Source organism: Zalophus californianus, chromosome 9, assembly GCF_009762305.2.
Source record: "Zalophus californianus isolate mZalCal1 chromosome 9, mZalCal1.pri.v2, whole genome shotgun sequence".
In the NCBI taxonomy this organism is placed as follows: Eukaryota; Metazoa; Chordata; class Mammalia; order Carnivora; family Otariidae; genus Zalophus; species Zalophus californianus.
The window spans coordinates 27282237-27295335 of record NC_045603.1 but is presented as its reverse complement, the minus strand read 5'-3'; the positions used below and the strand labels follow the sequence as shown (position 1 = coordinate 27295335).

At 40.3% G+C, this 13099-nt stretch overlaps 1 long non-coding RNA gene across 3 annotated transcripts in view; it reads right to left on the bottom strand.

The window, feature by feature from the left end:
- The window catches only part of LOC113922964, a 179290-nt gene that overhangs the window by 122784 nt on the left and 43407 nt on the right, over positions 1 to 13099 (bottom strand). The window contains exon 1 of one of the 3 annotated variants that reach the window (XR_003520126.1): positions 1048 to 1156. The exons of the other annotated variants lie outside the window; for them this stretch is intronic. This is a non-coding gene — a long non-coding RNA (uncharacterized LOC113922964). Of the gene's footprint in view, positions 1 to 1047; positions 1157 to 13099 lie in introns of those variants that run through there. 3 annotated transcript variants of the gene reach the window in all.

Genomic DNA, 13099 nt, shown 5'->3' with positions numbered 1-13099 from the left:
CCTAACTGTCTAACACAGCTGATTCATTGATTCAAAAGGTACCTACAGAACACCTACCAAGAGCTAGGCACCATGCTAAGTGCACACGTTATAGCAGAGAACAAAACTACGCTGCCCTCCTGCAGCTTACACCCAACTAGGGAGAAAGAGACCATAAACAACTAAACAAACAAGCTGATTTTTGATAATAATATGTGGTCTACACAAAGCAAAGGGGTAATGAGATAGAGAGCAGATGCATGGGAGGCTAGTCTCTGAGGACAGGAGATTAAGGAAAGCTGAATATTGGGAAGTTCTCGGGGAGGGCACTCCCGGCAGCCAGAAGGCAAGTGGAAAAGCCTTAAGATAGGAATAAGTCTCTATGGTTGGAAGTGAGTGATGGGGAGAGGGAGTCAAGGATGTAGACTGGGCTGGATCACATACTTGGATCATAGCAAATACTCAATAAACATTCATTGAATGAAACAACAACAACAACAAAACATTTGTTGAATGAATGAATAGCTACATGTCAGCTATAAGGACTGGTGGCGCATAATTCCTGCTGCCTTGAGCAAAAGTGCACATGACCAGCATAGAAAAATGGAAACTAGAAACTTGAAACTTTAAGAAAAACACAGCGGGTAAATAAGATGAGGGCTATGGACTCACAGAAAATAAAAATGAGATATTCAAGGTAATTTATAATAAACTCCAAAGTGCTGCAAAGGAATGTAGGGGCAGGCAAGTTAATTGCAGGCTGACATCATATGGGGCAGGTTCCTGAAGGCAGGAAGTGAGCTGGGCCTTGAATCACACATACACATTAGGTGGAATGAACATAGGAAAGGGAGGGCATTGCAGGAAAATCAGTCTTATCATGTTATCCCAAAGGAGCGACCACATTTAGTTCTGGGACATGATATCAGTCCATACTATGCTTGTCATACAGGCAAGGGGGACAATTGCACAGATGGAATGGAGAAGTGACATCACAACTTCTTTCCTGTAGGCTCAGGTTGCTCCCTTGGAATTCACAGGCTCCAGCCTGAGTGGAAAATTACCTACCTTCAACACAGAGTGAAGCTGATGAGAGCTGTAGATCTCTAAGGTATGTTTTAATTCTCTCATTTTCTGGAAGCTCACTAGCCTGCTAGTCTTGTTGTGGTGGTTTAGTTCCGTTTTAGCACTTTGTTAATTAAACCCTCTGGAAGCTGTCCAGGCTAATCTAACATCATAAAGACTGTAACAGATGAGTCACAGAGCCACCACCCAACCAGTAGGCCTAAGCCAGAAACCAGGTGCCCTCCTTTCCTCCACCCACCTTGGGTCTAATCCATGAGGTCCCATAAATCTAACTCTCAAATCCATCTTTCTGCCCCTTCCTCACCACCACTACCTTATTCAGCCCCTTGTTATCTCTCACCTGAATCCCACCCTACTTCTACCTCATTCTAAACATTCCTCTCCGCTCCCCATAAACCTGAGTGACTGCTCACATATTCACCACTATATACATACACAGCCTCCATAATTTGCCTACTTTCCCATTCCCATCTCCCTCCATGCCTCCAAAACATCCCAACTTCAAGAAAACCAAGCTATTTACAGTTTTTCCAAAACCCCATACTGTTGGAAGACTCTATGCCTTTGTGCTTGCAGTTCTCTCTGCCTGGAATACCCTTACTCAATCCTGTATGGATGCCTCTGATTCATCCTTTAAGACTCAACTCAAATAACACCTATTTTGTGAAGCTCTTCCTGATCACCATTGTATATTATTCAGGATTCTCCAGAGAAACAGAAGCATTGGGATATGAATATAGAGAGAAAGAGATTAATTTTAAGGAAGTGGTTCATGCAATCATGGAAGCTGGCAAACCCAAACTATGTAGGATTGACTGGCCAGCTGCAGATCTAGGGAAGGGCAGGTGCTATAGTTCAAGTCCAAAGGCTATCAGGCTGAAGATCCAGGAACAGCCAGCGCTGCAATTTGGGATGAAGGCCATCTGCTATAAAATTCCCTTTTGCTTGGGAAAGGTCAGTCTTTTGTTCTATTCAGGCCTTCACTTGATTGGATGAGGCCCATCCACACTGTGGAGGGCAACCTACTTTACTCGAAGTCCACTGATTTAAATACTAATCTCATCTAAAAAAAAACCCCTCACAGAAACACCCAGAACAGTGTTTGACCACGTATCTGGACACCATGGCAGAGACAAACTGACACATAAAATTAAGCATCACAATCATGAGCAAGATTAGGGTTTTCCTTCTATGATCCTGTAGTATCTCAAATAAAACTCTATGTTAGCATTTACTATTTTGCTTCAGTTATAAGTAGACACATCAATCTCACCTCTCATGAGTAGGAATCATGTACTAGTCATGTCTATATTCCATTCTTTAAAGATTTTATTTTATTTTTTATTTATTTGAGAGAGAGAGAGAGCACAAGAGGGGGTTGGGTCAGAGGGAGGAGCAGACTCCCTGCCTAGGAAACCGATGCGGGACTCGATCCCGAGACTCCGGGATCATGACCTGAGCCAAAGGCAGTCGTTTAATCAACTGAGGCACCCAGGCGCCCTCTATATCCCATCAGTAAATACTTGTCAAATTAATTGACTAAGTGAATTCATCAACTGCTTTTATATCGTTAGAACAACACTATACAGGCCTAGTCCTTACAGCAATCACTAGATCAGGGAATTATTGTTAGCTTCCCATTAAAGGAAATAAAAATAGAGTACAAACAAGTCATTAACCTGACTTCCCACTGAGAGACCACAAATTCCAATGTTCACTTGAAACTTTTGCTCCTTGATTAACAAGGCACAAAGGATGCCCTGGCTTCCTTCAGCTTTCCTGAGCAGTGGACAGACCGTCCCAGTTCCCACAGCCACTGACCAACAGGAAGTTCCCTAGAGCAGTCTGAACTTGTATACCACTCCATGACTCACCTGCTCATAAATGTCCCAGGCTCTTGGCTAGGAGCTTTTGTGGCATAATAACAGTCAAGAGACCATAATTCCAAGCATATGTCATAAAGCTATTAGAACAAATTCTTACCATTATTTTGAAACCCAGGATTCAAGGTATGAAGGGCAAGAAATCTTCAACAGCCAAAACAAAGTAATTTTATTCTAGAACAAAGAGGTCCTAGTATTTGGTGAGATGGACTTCGAAATAAGGATTTTGTTAACAGCTACACTTTTGTGAGAATGTATTATGCTGTAGGCATTCCTCCAGATCAGTTTATATGCATAATCTTATTTCATTCTTACAATAGCCTTCTGAGATAGGTACTATTTTAGCTACATTTTACAGGGAGGACACTGGAACACAGAGATTAGGTAATGAGGTTAGGAAGCAGCTAAGTGGAACTTAAAACCCAGTCTGCCTCTAAAGCCCACAGTCAAAATACAGATTCCTTGGAGCACCTTAGAATCATAGGAGCAGATCAGGAGTAAATAAGGAGTTCTCAGAAGATGCTCCTTTTTGTATCCTATCTCTCGAGAGAGGTCTTTAGGACATGCATCCCCACATCTCACCTGTCACCCCCACCCCACCTACTCTTGCAGCCTCACCCCTGTGCTCTCCTTATCTACATGCTACACTTTAGCTAAAGTGAATATATTTTGGTCCCATCAACATCTCTTGCCTGCAAATCAGATACATGCTATTTCAAAACTCCACCAGCACCCCATCCCTCACCCCCTGCCACCCATCTTCACCTGAATCTTGTTTATTTCCAGGTCTCAGCTTTGCCCTCTCTGGAGAAAGCTCTCCTGACCCCTCTGCCTGAGCTGGGTGCCCTTCTCCCTGTAGGCTCCTACAATCCACTCTGAAGTTCTCACAGACCTTATCACACCATATGGTAATTGCTTGTTTAATGGCCTGTCTCCCAACTCTCACAGACCTTATCACACCATATGGTAATTGCTTGTTTAATGCCTGTCTCTATGTGATCATGATTAACTACTGGTCAACTAGCACAGGTCTGACATACGGTAGATACTTGATAAACAGTTGGTGGAAGGAGGGATATAAAAACGAGTGAATGAAATAAATGTTTATTATTTGATTCTAGACAGGACACATTTAAGACATTCCCAAAAGAATCTCTTTTAAGATTTCATCAAAAATTGATGCCCTCGTGACATCTTCTCCCCTAGCAATTGAAGAAGCCCTGAAGTTTCTCTAGCTAAGAAAAGAGGCTCAAAAACCAAGCACTAGGGGCGCCTGGTTGGCTCAGTCCGTTAAGCATCTGCCTTCGGCTCAGGTCACAATTCCAGGGTCCTGGGATAGAGTCCTGCATCAGGCTCCCTGCTCAGCAGGAGAGTCTGCTTCTCCCTCTCCCTCTGCCCCTTCCCCCTGTCCATGCTCTCTTTCTCTCTCAAATAAATAAATAAAATCTTAAAAAAAAAAAAAAAAAGAACCAAGCACTAATGACTTCTGAAGCTTTCCTTCTCCCATTTCAATCTCTGAACCCAAATATCTGTTACCAGATAGGACCTGGAATACTTTGAAGATAGCTACAGCCTCTAAGCAAGACTCTTGATACTAATCTAAGGTGAACTTAATCCTGAAGCACTTTTTAAAACAATGTCTGGGTGTGGTCCAGCTTTGGGGTTATAAACGTGTTGTCTGTTCGTTATATTTTCACAAGTAATGTTCCATCATTGCTAAACTATGCAAACAAGCTTTTCATGATTCCCAAAGAGCAATCCTTTAGTTATAGCACAGGATGTCATGTATGATAACAAATATTGAAGGACATTGTTTTCATCTTGAATATAGACCCTTCTGTCCTGGGACCGAAGGCTGTAAGTCAGAGATACATGCTTTGTGTAATGTTGCATTGTTCCTCTTTCTGAAAGAGGAGAGAGGTAGGAATTATACTACATGACATCTGAGATTTCCAATTCTTAACTTTCTAGGAGCCTGTGAAGTCATAAGGAATGTGTGTACATGCACCAGTACTAAACAAATGTTATGAGCTAAATTGTGCCCCCCACAAATCCATATGTTGAAGTCCTAATCACCAGTACCTCAAAATGTGCCTGTTTTTGGAGACAGGGCCTTTAAAGAGGTGCTTACGGTAAAATAAGGACGTTAAGGTTTGCCCTAATCCAATATGACCGGTATTGTTATATGAAGAGGAAATTTGGACACAGACGTGCACGTGAACAGAGGAAACACCAGAAGACACAGGGAGAAGGCGGCCATCTGCAAGCTAAGGAGAGAGGTGAAGAAGCCAACTCTGCCCATACCTTGATCTTGGACTTCCAGCCTCCAGAACTATGAAGAAAACAATACCTGTTGTTTAAGCCACCCAGTCTGTGGAATTTTGTTATGGCATCCCTAGAAACTAATACAACAAATGATTAACAAATTTTAGAGTGATATTAGAATCCCAGTGCAGGATGTGTTTTATCTGCCATTTTGACTAAGAGTGTTTTGATTCTGCATTTGTAGTACAAATATTTTCATTAAGTAGTACTAATATTCATTAATTTGGGTTATGAAATAATTTGGGGGGTGAATGCCATTAGGCCAATGTTCTATGTCCATTCTCAGTGGAGATCAGCTAAACCCCTTCTAGGTTTTTGGTTTTTTTTTAATTTTGTTCAGCTAAAGTCATTTTCATTGGGGCGCCTGGGTGGCTCAGTTGGTTAAGCACCTGCCTTCAGCTCAGGTCATGATCCCAGGGTCCTGGGATCGAGCCCCACATCGGGCTCCCTCCTCACTGGGGAGCCTGCTTCTCCCTCTTCCTCTGCCGCTCCACCCTGCTTATGCTTGCTCTCTCTCTCTCTCTGTCAAATAAATAGAAAAAATCTTTAAAATTTTTCCAGGTCAAATGTTGTTGACAAAATTTAATTCTTTTGTTAAGTTTTAAAAAAACAACAGCCTTATGATGAGTGCTGAGTAATATATAGGATTGCTGAATCACTGTACTGCATACCCAAAACTAATACAACACTGTATGTTAACCATACTGAAATTAAAATTAAAAAATAGGGCACCTGGATGGTGCAGTTGGTTAAGCACTGACTTGGTTTCAGCTCAGGTCGTGATCTCAGGCTCATGGGATTGAGCCCTGCTTCAGGCTCTCAGCTCAGCAGGGAGTCGGCCTGGGACTCTCTCCACCCCTCCCTGCCCCTCCCCACCCCCACACACGTGCTCTCTCTCTCTCTAAAATAAATAAATCTTTCTTTCCTTTCCTTCCTTTCTTCCTTCTTTATTTCAGGAACAGAGGGTGAGGGACAAGTAGACTCCATGCTGAACACTCAGGACTCAATCTCACAACCCCAAGATCATGACATGAGCCAAAATCAAGAGTCCTACACTTAATGGACTGAGCCACTCAGGCACCCCTAAAAAATTTTTATTTAAATAAAAAAGTAAAGTTTTTCAGTAAAAAATAAAATAATAAAATACCTCCATGTTTTAAATAAAAATTAGCCTTGGGGCACCTGGGTGGCTCAGTCGTTAAGCCTCTGCCTTCTGCTCAGATCAGGATCCCAGGGTCCTTGGATCGAGCCCCGCATCGGGCTTCCTGCTCAGTGGGGAGCCTGCCTCTCCCTCTCCCACCACCTCCTGCTTGTGTTCCCTCTCGCTGTCTCTCTCTCTCTCTCTCTGTCAAATAAATAAATAAAATCTTTAAAAAAATAAAAATAAAAATAAAATAAAATAAATTAGCCTTATTGAGTACATAAAGTTTATGAAGTATACAATTCACTGGTTTTTTTGTGTATTTTGTATATTTACAAGGTTATGCACTTATCAATACTATCAGAACATTTTTATCATCTCAAAAAGACACTCCCATTCCCCCTTCCATGCCCCTAGCCTCTGGCAACCAGTATCTACCTTCTGTATCTATGGATTTGCCTATTCTGGACATTCTGTATAAATGGTCATGCAATACATGACCTTTTGTATCTGGCTTCTTCCACTTAATGTCTTCAAGGTTTATCCATGTTAAAGTATATATCATTACTCCATTCCTTTTTGTGGCCAAATAATATCCCATTATATGGATAGACCATATTTTGTTTATTCATCACTTAATGGACATTTGGGTAATTTCTACTTTTTGGCTATTACGAATAATGAACCTTCATATACAAGTTTTTGTATGGACATATTTTTGATTCTCTTGTGTACATACCTAGAAGTGAAATTCTTAATCATATGGGAACTCTAGGCTTAACTTTTTGAGGAACTGCCAGACTGTATTCCAAATTGGTTGCATCATTTTACATTCTCATTAGCTATCTATAAGGGTTCTAATCTTCTCTCAATTTTTATTATCATTTACAATTGCAGTTTTGGCTTTTTCAGCTGTTTTGTGTTTATAGATACTACCAATAATATTCATTACAAAGTACAAAAATATGGCAGCTTGCATTTATTCCTTAGCAAAGTCAAGGAAATCTAGGTATTCCAGGATATTTCTGTTGTCCAGAATTGGTTTATTGCGGGGATGAGAAAACTATAACCCATGGGCCAAGTTCAGCCTGCTGCCTGTTTTTGTGTGACCCACATGCTAAGAACATCTTTTACATTTATAAATGGTTTCAAAAAATAAAAAATAGTAATATTTTGAGGTACATAAAAATTATATAAAATCCAGATAGCATTTAGTATAAATAAAGTTTTATTGGAACATAGCCACACTTTGTATTTACATATCATCCACGATTCCTGGAAAGCTAGATAGTAGAGTTGAGTTATTGGGATAGAGATTGTCTGGCCCATGGAGCCTAAAATATTTACTCTCTGGCCCTTTACAGAAAAAAAGTCTATCATATTGCCAATCCAATTCATCTTTATTTTTCAGATCACATGGCGTTATGGGCAGCAACTGTCCAGATAGTTGTCAAAGAGAGAGCGTATGGCAGCTATCCCAAATGTGGGCCTTAGACTTTTGCCAGTTGGTGAGCCATCATGATCCATAATGAGATAAGCACAGAAGCTGAGAGTAAGCTTAGACGATTATAGAAAATCAACAGAGTAGTTTTATATCTGTCAAATCCAATACTTTAAAAATGGGCTGTGTGGGGACGCCTGGGTGGCTCAGTCGGGTAAGCGGCTGCCTTCGGCTCAGGTCATGATCCCAGGGTCCTGGGATTGAGCCCCACATCGTGCTCCCTGCTCAGTGGAGTATCTGCTTCTCCCTCTCCCTCTGCCTGTCTCTCTGCCTACTTGGGCTCTCTCTCTATCTCTCTCTCAAATAAATAAATAAAATCTTAAAAAGAAAAAGAAAAATGGGCTGTGTGTTTTGTATGTCTTTGGGTTTGTTTGGTTTTTTTTAATGATGTTATTAAGGACATCACGTATTGCATGGAGCACGGGGTGTCTGGGTTTTTTAAATTTCATGTGTCTAGTAATTGATTTTTATGGCACTTCATTAAAGTTTGTTCACAAGTTGAAATTTTTCTTTTTTTAAAAATGTTCCTTTAATGCAGATAGCTTGAAAAGCAGTCAAATAGAGAAGTGATGTCTTTAGAATCAAAGGAGTGGACATGTTGGGACATAAGCAGCCTGAGGGCAGGGCTTTTGTCTGCTTTGTGCACCTCTGTATGTCCCAGTACCTAGACAGTGCTTCACACAATGCAATAAGTGCTCAATAAACACTAGAAAATGTACAAATCCAAAACAACCCACTTCCTAACTCTAAATTTGTTCTTGTTTTTAATTTACTTTCCAGATTCACTATACACTGCACAGAATCTGGAGCCAGGCCTGGGTTGAGATGCCAGCCTCCCCTTTTACTGGCCAGGCTACCATGGGCAAGTTATCCAACCTCCCTGTAATTCTTCATCTGTAAAATGGGGATAATAATAGTGTCTAAAGAGTTATCAGGATAGGGACGCCTGGGTGGCTCAGTCGTTTAATCCGCTGCCTTTGGCTCAGGTCATGATCCCAGGATCCTGGGATCGAGCCCAGCATTGGGCTCCTTGCTCTTGCTTGTGCTCTCTCTCTCTAGCAAATAAATAAATAAAATCTTAAAAAAAAAGTTATCAGGATAGTCATCTGAGTTAACATATGTAAATTATTTAGAAGGATACCTAACACATAGTAAGAACTACATAAATGTTAGCTATTAGTATTATTACTGTATATATATGTAAAGTATCTGTGCATAAAGTGGCCACAAAACTTTCTTCTATTAGCTGTCCAAAATGGTATGCAGCATACTTCATCTTTTTAAAGTAAATGTATTTCATATTCCTGCCAAATATAAGATTCCTAGCTTTTTAAAACAGTCTTACTAGGTTAGAATCACCAGGTACTTCCGGCAGATTGTAAGATAATTATTCATATGTTATTTTTCATGAATTTGTAAAGTATTTCTCATAAACTCGCTTAATTTCAAGTATATAAAGTGCAGCTCATGAATTGGTGCAAATACTGTGTAGACGTTTCAGTTTTGTCATCCTGCACACAACTACTCATCCCCAATCCTAAACAAACTTTACAAAACAAAATTTTTTTAGAATTAATCTTAAGCCCGCGGCAGCCTCTTCTTAGGCAGGTTTCCAGGCACTGTGGTAACAGAGGCTACCCCTAGGAATGACCCTCTTTAGAATTATATTTCTGTACTATATTCGGGGTTACTGGAAGAACGATAGTCAACCAACTCCACAGAAAGTCTTGCTCTCCACAAACATTCTTTTTTTTATTTTATTTTATTTTATTATGTTATATTAGTCACCATACCATACATCATTAGTTTTTGATGTAGTGATCTACGATTCATTGTTTTCGTCAACATTCTTACCATTCCATACTTCCTGCCTCTGGCTCTGTTCTGCCTTCAGCCTGCAAAAAAATCTCCCAGCCTCCGCCTACTAAGAGCATAGACATCCTCCAAGGCCAGATACCAATACCACTTCTTTAGCAACTTCCCAGATCCTTTGCAGTCAGAACTAATAAAAACTGCAAAACTCAAATTATCATTCTTGTTCAATGCCTGTCTTGTCCACTAACCTGACTCCAGAGCATCTACCAAAGTGCCTTATAAATATTGAACGGGAAAAGGATACCAAATAATATCCTCTAGGAAATTATTGATCAGACATCAACAAGCTGTTATTTAGCTGTCTGTCTTCCCCCACTATCGAAATTCCATAAGGACAGGAATATTAACTGTCTTGCCTATTAGGCAGGGACTGGCAATAGTAGATGCTAAATAAATATTGGTAGACTAAATGGATGAATGAACACATGAATGAAAGAATGAATGAATGAATGAATAGGGGACCAAGACAGGGATAATCTTCATGAAGTAGAACCGTCTGATATCTTAGTTGAGCTGATCTCATTTCTCTCCCCATAAAGGGATAGGGGGAACTTTCAAAATTACTTTACTCCAGACTTCCAATAATCAAGTTCTTCTTTCCCAAGATCAAAAGTAGAGTTGTATATCATGATGTCACACACAGCATACACAGCATACTGATATTGAACTAGGAGGGCAATTTAAGAAACATCTATTTTTTCTTCGCTTCCTTAGGCAATTTTAAATCATCTTCTTTTTCTGGAAGCAAATCTTCCAGTTATCTAGGTTATTTCTCTTGTAATTTCCTCATGCTCTTAGGGTCATCCATTTTGTAACATTTAAGGATTTTGTATACCTTGGTGACAATAGTCTTTCCTGGATCAGGGTATCAGCAAGCCACAATACTCTGAGTAATCCTAGAGGCTCAGGCTCAGAGCATAAACCCCAGCCATGGAATGGGGTTATCCAAAGGTCAGGGAGCAACTAAACCAATGTTACTAGCCAATTGTTTTTACAGCCATTATGGACATGGGTGTTAACTTCCCAGGGACCTGAGAAAAGAAATGCCAAGGAGGTAACTTGAATGTCACTCTGCCCACATTTTCACTGACCTTGTTTACTTACAGACTGTTCATAATGACTGAGATTCTAGAATCATACATATTACTGCTAGAAAGGACCACAGAGATAGTTTTAATCCATGGGTGGCAAACCCAAAGGCCTAGAGTGGCCAGACAGATTATTTAATTGAAAGAAGACAGCATGTTGGTGGCTAAAGAGAACAGCAAAGAAGAGGCTCATCTGAAGAGCAGAGCAAGATGCTCAGCTCAAGCTCGTTGCTGCCAACTGGTATCTAAAGCCCAGTGTGCCTAATCTTGTTATTTTTCCCCCAAAAAGATGACTATTCCGATATTCGTGAGTTATCTCTGAATTTTTTTAACTGTGGTAAAATATGCATAATACAAAATTTACTGTCTTAAGCATTGTTAAGTGTTCAGTAGTGTTAAGTACATTCACGTCGTGCAACCAGTGTCCAAAAGTTTTTTCATCTCATAAAACTGAAACTCTGTACTCATGAAACAATTCACCATTCCCCATTGCCCCCAGCCTCTGGCATCCATCATTCTACTCTCTGTCTCTGTGAATTTGACAACTCTAGGTATCTCATATATGTGGAATCATACAGTATTTTCATTTTGCAACTTGTTTATTTCATTTAACATAATATACTCTAGGTTCATCCATGTTGTAGCATGGGTTGGAATTTCCTTCCTCTTTAAGGCTGAATAATATTCCATGTATGTATATACCACAATTCTTTAACCATTCATCTATTCATACCGTTTTCCATAGCAATTTTTAAATGACTGACACTAATTCAAATTCTGTAAAACAAACAAACAAAAAGCAAAAAACAAAAACATTATACAGCATAATACATACTTTCAAGAAGTATATGACCCAGAGAACACCCTCATCTTACAGATGAGGCAACTAAAACCTGTATGTCAACATACCCACAGTTTACCTGGCTGTCTGGTGCCTGAGACAGAACAAGAATAAGATACAGAACTGGAGGATACAGTCCTAATATAGACCACTGAAATGTTTCTCAAACACTCATCAGAGCCAAAACCTCAGATTTGTTAGAGGTTCCAACTTGTTAAAAATTCATGGCTAGATTTGGTGACTTGTGAAAGAAAGGGGAAAAGGCAATAACTCAAAACATTCTCACAAAGGAAGGGGGGGAGAAAGAAAAGATAAATATAGGAGGTGATTGATGTGCTAATTAACTAAATAAGAGAAATCCTTTCATAAATGTATACATATGTCAAATCATCACAACGAACACTTTAACCATCTTATATTTAATTTGTCAATTACATCTCAAGAAGCTGGGGGGAGGGAAAAGGCAATAACTCAAGGGCAGAGGCAGGCTGAAAGTAACTTTCTCTGCCCATTGCCTCCTTCTTCTTTCTCCAGAGGTAGAAATAAGGGGGCTGGAGATCTATTCATTATCAGTTAACAATGGACAAAGAGAAGCCTGTCTGCTGCATTAGTCATTGCTTAGAGGTCCCCAACTTCTAGTTACACTCCTGCTCTCTACCCCCAAAGTGACTTCTCTTTGATACTATTTCTGAAATGGAATGTGACCCTCTGGCTGGACAGGGTTGAGGGCATGTGGAGAGCATGAATGGGAATATTACAACTGTAATTCTGCTTGCATCTGATGTGTGGGTTCTCAAGAATAAATACGGCAATGAGAACTTGGGAAGGGTTGTTATCTGGGGAGGAAAAATGAGGCACATTCTTAGGAGAAGAAATGGCAAAGATGTGAAGATGCCCAACTTAGAAAAGGGAATGGCCTTTCTCTTTCTGGGACAGACACACAATCTGACTTGCTGATTACTCAAGGAACAGAGTACTTCTGCCCCTAACTTGCTGTGTGCCCTGAGACAAAGTCCTTGCCTCCCTCCATCCCAGCTTGTCTTTTCACAATATTAGAGAAAAGTTACACAGATGTGGGGTTTTTTGTCTTGCTGATTTGGCACTTAGGCATACTAAATTGATGTTAATCACATAACCATGCCTCCTATCTGGCCTGGTGTCCCCTGTTCTACTAGCCTCTCTACCAACTTCAGCTGCCTTGGGTGGTTCAGGAATCAAGGGTTTGAGTAGAGTCAGAACAGAGGCAGTGGAAATTGTAATAAACTGAGAGACCTCATTCAAATTCCTTTGTTCCTAGAGACCAGCTTGAAACTGCTGGTCACCTGGAGCAAACCTCCAGCCAGCAACTCCAAACTTTGACAGCATTTGATGATGTTATGA